A 6813-nucleotide genomic window follows, 5' to 3' on the forward strand; every position below is an offset into this window, starting at 1 on the left:
TCATAAAGTGACTCAATTTCCTACTGCTCAAAATTAACAATTTCTTCTCGGTGCTTGGTAAACTGATTAGTAGTAATAAATATTTCAAGGAATTTATCCTCAAATTCCTTCCAAGTCTGGATTATTTCATTCGGAAGGCAAAGCAACCAATCTTTCGCCCTTCCAATTAGTGAGAACCCAAACAACCTCAATTGAACCTGGTCTCCATTGGCATCAGTAGGTTTGCACACTGAAGTTATTTCATAAAAGCGTGCAAGATGCGCCCATGGGTCTCTAATCGCGTTCCAGTAGAACGAATTATCTCTTAAACCTGAAAGTAAAAAATATTTAATATCAAAATTAGGAGGGTATGCCAGTACAAATCCCCTAGAAACCTGTCCTTCATCATGTGGTTTACAGTAGCCCCCCATAGTAAGGGGTTATGTAGCTACCATGACTTTTTCGTTAGAGTCGGAAGAACTTGTTAATTGCTCTTCTTCTGGTATTCCTCTGTCCAAAGTTGCTTCTCTAACTGCCTTTCTAAGAGCATGTGCAATTCTTTCAATTTCTGGATCAAATGGAATTATGGTGATCCTGAACTGCGCATGCACCAACAGAATATACCTTGGTAGTACTATGATGAAGAATAAATTAAAACAAAAATGAAGAATACAAAAAAAATTATTAAAATAAAAAAAATTACACAAACGTCGCCTTGTTGAAAAATCAACAGTCCCGATAACGGTGTCAAAAACTTGATGACTTCTGAGCAAGTGTACTGATACTTTCGACGTAATAAAAAGATCAAATCCACAGGGACTGCCTCTAAGCAAGACAAAATGTTTGCAATTTGGAAAAACTAGTAAAAATGGGGGATTTCAAGTTTCAGTGCGAAAAGCAAATAAATGCATAAACAATATCACGAAAGCGGTCAGGTTATGTTGTAGAATCCCATGTTCCTCTCTTGTTGATGTTTGATGCCTTGATGTTCAATTTCTGTTATAGTTGATCCCTCACAAATAACTCACTAACCACTGCCAGGAGCTTTCTATTCCTAGTCTGCCAACATAAGTAGAGGGAGATGTTTAGAACGCTAATTCTCTATGCCACTACTCATGATCTCCTATCCTTATTCAACCAACGTAAGTACAACAAATTGCCCTTGGTCCAACACATAGACTAATGGTCAGTATTTCCTATGTGCCCAAAATCATATGAAAAGAGTATCTCACATGAAAAGCATTACGAACAAGAAGGAATTGAATAAGATTATAGATCAATAGGTTTATACAATGGTTAAATCAACCTAGCATCCAATAATATAGAAATAGGTTTTTCATAATACAACCTAACCTAGAGGAGTTTAGCTACTCATAATGCAATTAACAATATCATAATTGATAGATAAAAATAACATGAGAAGTTCCTTGAAGTGATGGCCTCCAATGTCTTTAAATGCTCTAAAAATCTCCCCTTGTGCCCTCAAAATCGTGCTTCAATCTCCAAATTTTGTAACCCTTGTGAAAGTGATGAAAACCTCGTTTAAAGGCGTCATAATGGACTAAAGCGCGTTAGAAAAAGGCCCAGAAAAGTGGCCATCACGCACACGATACCTTGCATCGTGCGCGATGTAGCTTTTAATGCCATATAGCGTGCGCGATGTCGCGTGATGGTGGATGTGATTATTTCCAAAGCTTCACTATTTTTTGCTCATTTTCAGTCAAATTTTCACTAAGTCCACAATTTGCATACTTAGCGATCTTTCCCTCATTCTTTGGTCATTCTTCCTCAAATTTGTTCGACCTTAACTTGTTTTGGTCAGATTCTTAGAGTAAATATATGCAATGACGGACTGTCATCATCTACCAATCCCTTTTAGTCGTATCCTAATGAAAGTCCCACTTTGATTATCGCTGATCCTCCATTAGACAAAACTTTTTTTTATCATAATTGGACTTCATCAATGCAAATCACATTGATTTCGAAAGAAAAGAAGACAAATTCATTTATGGTTCATATGTGAAACCCTATGCTTCAAATCCTTTATACATGCGGTGAATTCGGTGTAACATCATGGTTTTTGAATATATTTAAATATCTATTTTAAAATCAATTGCAAAATTGGTGTTATGGATTGATATTGCAGCCAACTTATGGAAAAACCTCTATATTCCATTATCGCATAATGATTTATCTTCTGCATATCATACATTCAAGAAGATCTTTATCGGATTTGCCAAGGTACCATTGATGTCTTTGATCATTTCACTCAATTGAAAGTTTTTTTTGAATGACTTGTGTAGCGGTGTATTCGTTGCTATATGATCTATTGGTTAAATCATAAGCAAAGTATACAATAAACATAGAGTCGCCACCGCACTTTTATTTATCCAAAGGACTGGCTAAAAAGCGAACAAAAGCCTAAGAAGTTTTACTCGTAGAAAACCAATAAAAAGATCAGAGATCGGGGTAAGGGGTAAATTACGCAAAGGGAAGGTGTTAGGCACCCAATGCGTCCTAGGTACTCCTAGGGAGCCCTTTTCACACTTTGTTGTTTGAAAAATTATTATTTGTCATGACATAAGTATTGTGCAAACATGATTGGGATGATGAGGAAAGAATATACAAATTAATTATTTTTGTGTTTGGATGGATAACCATTGCCTACGTACCTTTACAGGATCAAAACCTCGTAGTTCGGCTAAAAGATTTCCAAAAATTAGTGAGTTCAATTTTAAACACAAGCCCTAAGGTTTTACGTTACCCACGCAAAGGGAAGGTGTTAGGCACCCAATGCGTCCTAGGTACTCCTAGGGAGCCCTTTTCACACTTTGTTGTTTGAAAAATTATTATTTGTCATGACATAAGTATTGTGCAAACATGATTGGGATGATGAGGAAAGAATGTACAAATTAATTATTTTTGTGTTTGGATGGATAACCATTGCCTACGTACCTTTACAGGATCAAAACCTCGTAGTTCGGCTAAAAGATTTCCAAAAATTAGTGAGTTCAATTTTAAACACAAGCCCTAAGGTTTTACGTTACCCACGGGAGAAAACTCAACCTTAAGAAACAACAAGTCCACCATGTGAGAAAAGCTTCAACTTGCTAGAGAGGGGTTAACCCTATAATAAGCAAGGAAGACTTACAACTCAATCAACTAAGGACAAATAGGTGAGATTAATATCAACCAACTAGGGTAAATCAAACCTATAGCTAATGTATGAAAACTTAACAAACATGGACAAAGCCACAAAATCATTTGAATGGGTGAAGTTATTTGGATTATTTACAAAAAGGTCAAAGTATGATTAAAGTCAATTCAAAATGAAGTATTTACAAAAATGGGGGGTTTGGAAAATCATGGACTTAAGGTCCAAGTTTCTAATTTGGGAAAGAAGGTGAGAATGTTTGCACAACACTTATTTCAAGTTTTTAAAAGTATGTGTGAAAAGTTTAGGACACAATGGGATGAATGGATAATGGAAGAGTGAATGTAAAACTTCTTAGGAGGGTCCACCTCTTGAAATCATATAGAAGATGATTCAAGTGGGTCCTTAGGAATAGGCTACAAATGAGCAATAATATGAACATGGTAACAGATGAAAGTAAATAAAAGCGGATACTGGATGCCACTTAATGGTCTTATACCTGTCTCCTAAAACAAGTAAGGATATCAGAAGCCACTCTATGGACTTACACTAATCTCCATCAGAATAAAACAAAAAAACAAAACAGGGAAGTCAACTGCCAATCTATCTGGACTTATGTTAACCTCTACAGTATGATCCTAGGAATACAAATGCCACATCACAGGGACTTACAATGAATCCTCACATACAACAAATAAATGCACTAGGCAATGGGTATGAGTGACCAATGAGGTCTTACACTCTACCCCTTCCATGTCATGGGAACAGATGCCCACTCACAGGGACTTATAACTGGTTCCTCAATGGGTAATCAAACAAATCACATAGGTATGAAATAATGGACATGCTACAAGGAGCAATGAATGATAGTAAATGCACTAAGGCATGCAAGCAATCGTGTACAAATGCATAATAAATCACAAATAATCAGATAGCACACTCTATAACCAAACAAGGAGGCTCAATCAAAGGGTTTGACTATGAAAGTCCACTGTAATAGGTAAGTGTCGCTCTTAACCTTGCCATTGAGGGGCTAAGGTGAAGCAGATGAAAGGATATGAGGGGTGTGCCTCATTGCTTCTATCTCAGGTCCGAGAGAGCATGTAAATATAAGAATGTGGGGGAGTTCAGAAAGATGGAACTCTTTCCCCAATTAGACTCGATAGATCTTGGGTTTGGATCTCAATGCTACAACCATGTAATGGGAGCAAGGAGAAGACTCACAGAATAGTGGGAGATAGGCTACTTATCTCTTTGATCCACCAATTGCCTCAAATGAGGACTTTTCCTGCTTGGGACAAATATAAACACACACAAGCATCGCCTCTTAAGGAGGACTTCAGACAGTTTGCCCGGCCAAATAACAGGCCGGGTCTCCAGACTACATGAAGAAGAAGGTGCTATATCTCAATGCCAATTGCTTATAAGCAAAGCAATGCAAGTTCTTAAGAGAACTGAGCAACTAGGGGTACCTGAAATCAGTCAAATATAATCAGCGTCCCAGCATAAACAAAACAACAACAATAAGAATCAATCAACAATCAAACAATGATGTGCATAGCACCAAGTCCATGCGAACCAAGCACCCTACAACACAAACAAATTAGTTCACAATGATCAAAGTAAACAACTCAATTATGGATCAACCTCCTTAAGGCATTAGCTTTTTAACCTGAAAAGTCAAAGTCAAGCTCAAACATAAGTAACAAGACCACTAGGCCAAGCCTAGGGTCCAAAGGAGGGAAAAATCTTAAAACAGCAAGTAAATCGTGATCAAAGCCAAGATATTTCAATTACAAAGGGATCCCAATTGGTCTCATATCCACACTATGCACTAATTTCATTTTATGCACAAATTAAGGCTAAGTAAGCAATGTTGAGTCACATACGAACAACCAGAATGATTACATCACAAAAAATATCAAAACAGCATAGAAAATTCCACAAAAATTATATCCTAAACAGAGGACATTCAACAAGCTACATGTTAATTTTCATGCCATTTGGACTAGTGGAGCTATGGGAATTAATTCAACATGTCAAGGCATGCAAAAACACAACCAAATCAAGTCACAAAATGTACACCAACTTCAATCAAATGGTAAACAGTGATATTAAATGGGAAATGAGTAGGACCAAAGCCAAATGAAAGCTATACATGTCAGGAACTACTCCACCAAGTTTCATATTCATAGGGTTAGGGATGAGCATTTGGCAACATATATAAGAATGTTACACAAGCAAAGCCCTAAAAATGCTAAGCAGTAGACAGAAATCCTAATCAATTAGAAAATGGATTATTAAAATCCACAAAAATTCATGTTGAAATTTAACATGTCAAAGGTATCTCATGCAAAAAATCAGAACCATAGGCCTAATGGAAACATGGAAAAATAATTCATGAACTCAGCATAGCATAGTGTGACACATATTGTCACACTCAAAAAGAATTAATCACATCTAACAAACCAGAGGTCCAAAAATTACAAATCATATGTCAAAATCTCCAGGAGAGGGTCAAGAATCATCCTATAAAATTTCAATTCATTTGGATAAGGCATGGTCATTTGGTGATAGAAATGGTAAAACACATAAAATTCACACACATGATAAAGATCCCTATGCCAATTAAAATTTCCATCAAGCACAACTTTAATTTCTATGTCTAAAAAAAAGTAGATTAAAAATGGAGATTATCAAAAAAAGTCCCAAATTAATTGGACTAAAATTGGTTTATTTATGATTTTTAGAAGTTTTATTGAATTTATTGAAATGTTTATTTAGGATTTACTTAGATTTTAGTAATTAATTATGTGACCGAGTGGCAATTCTGTAAATAATATATGCCAAGCCAAAACGCGGTCGTGTAATTAAATGAGGTGGCGGCATCTGATTCGCTCGCCCAAGCGGGAAACTGAAATTTGAAACGGAACTGCACCAGCTTGGATCAAAACGTGAAATCTCCAGCAATCTTTGAATCTTCATCGCTGTTCTTCATGAACTCCATCTGCAGAAAACGTCCAAGAACTTTTGTGCGCCAAATCACTCGAACCGCACACCGTTGGAAAGGTTTAATCGAGTAGAACTCGAATATCCTAGTGAAATCGTCCAGAACCTCATGTATAGAGCGAATCGATGGAAAGAAGATAACGCATACAAATTTCAATCGACGATAACTCAATCAATTTACAACGAAATTACAATCCACAAATTTCAGACTACTCTACGATGATTACTCTACCAAATCCCTAACATAATTGAGGCAATCGTGAGTTTTGATTTCCAACCTTAAGAGTGTGCAGTGCGGAATCTGGATGTATTGAGCTCCAATTCAGTGAAACAGATCAAGGATATTGATTCAGAAGGCGTATAGTGGTGTTCTTTTAGCTCAAAGATGCACGGATCATCAAGAATCACCAACTGCCATTGGAGAAGAAGACTTTGCAACAGCTTGAATCGGCCATGGTTTTGCTTCAATCTTGATCAACAGAAGTTCAATACTACCTGCAAGTTGTGAATCAACAGAGAAATTCGCACAAAATTCATGAGATCTTGATGAAATGATCAAAAAAAGTGTTGTGAAAATTGGAGCAAAATGAGAGAAAATGAGAGTTTTTGCTTTGGATTTTTCTGTTGGATTTGTGAATTGTGATTAGTGTTCTGAGTTTCTGTTACAATTA

Source organism: Lathyrus oleraceus, chromosome 5, assembly GCF_024323335.1.
Source record: "Lathyrus oleraceus cultivar Zhongwan6 chromosome 5, CAAS_Psat_ZW6_1.0, whole genome shotgun sequence".
NCBI classification, from domain to species: Eukaryota; Viridiplantae; Streptophyta; class Magnoliopsida; order Fabales; family Fabaceae; genus Lathyrus; species Lathyrus oleraceus.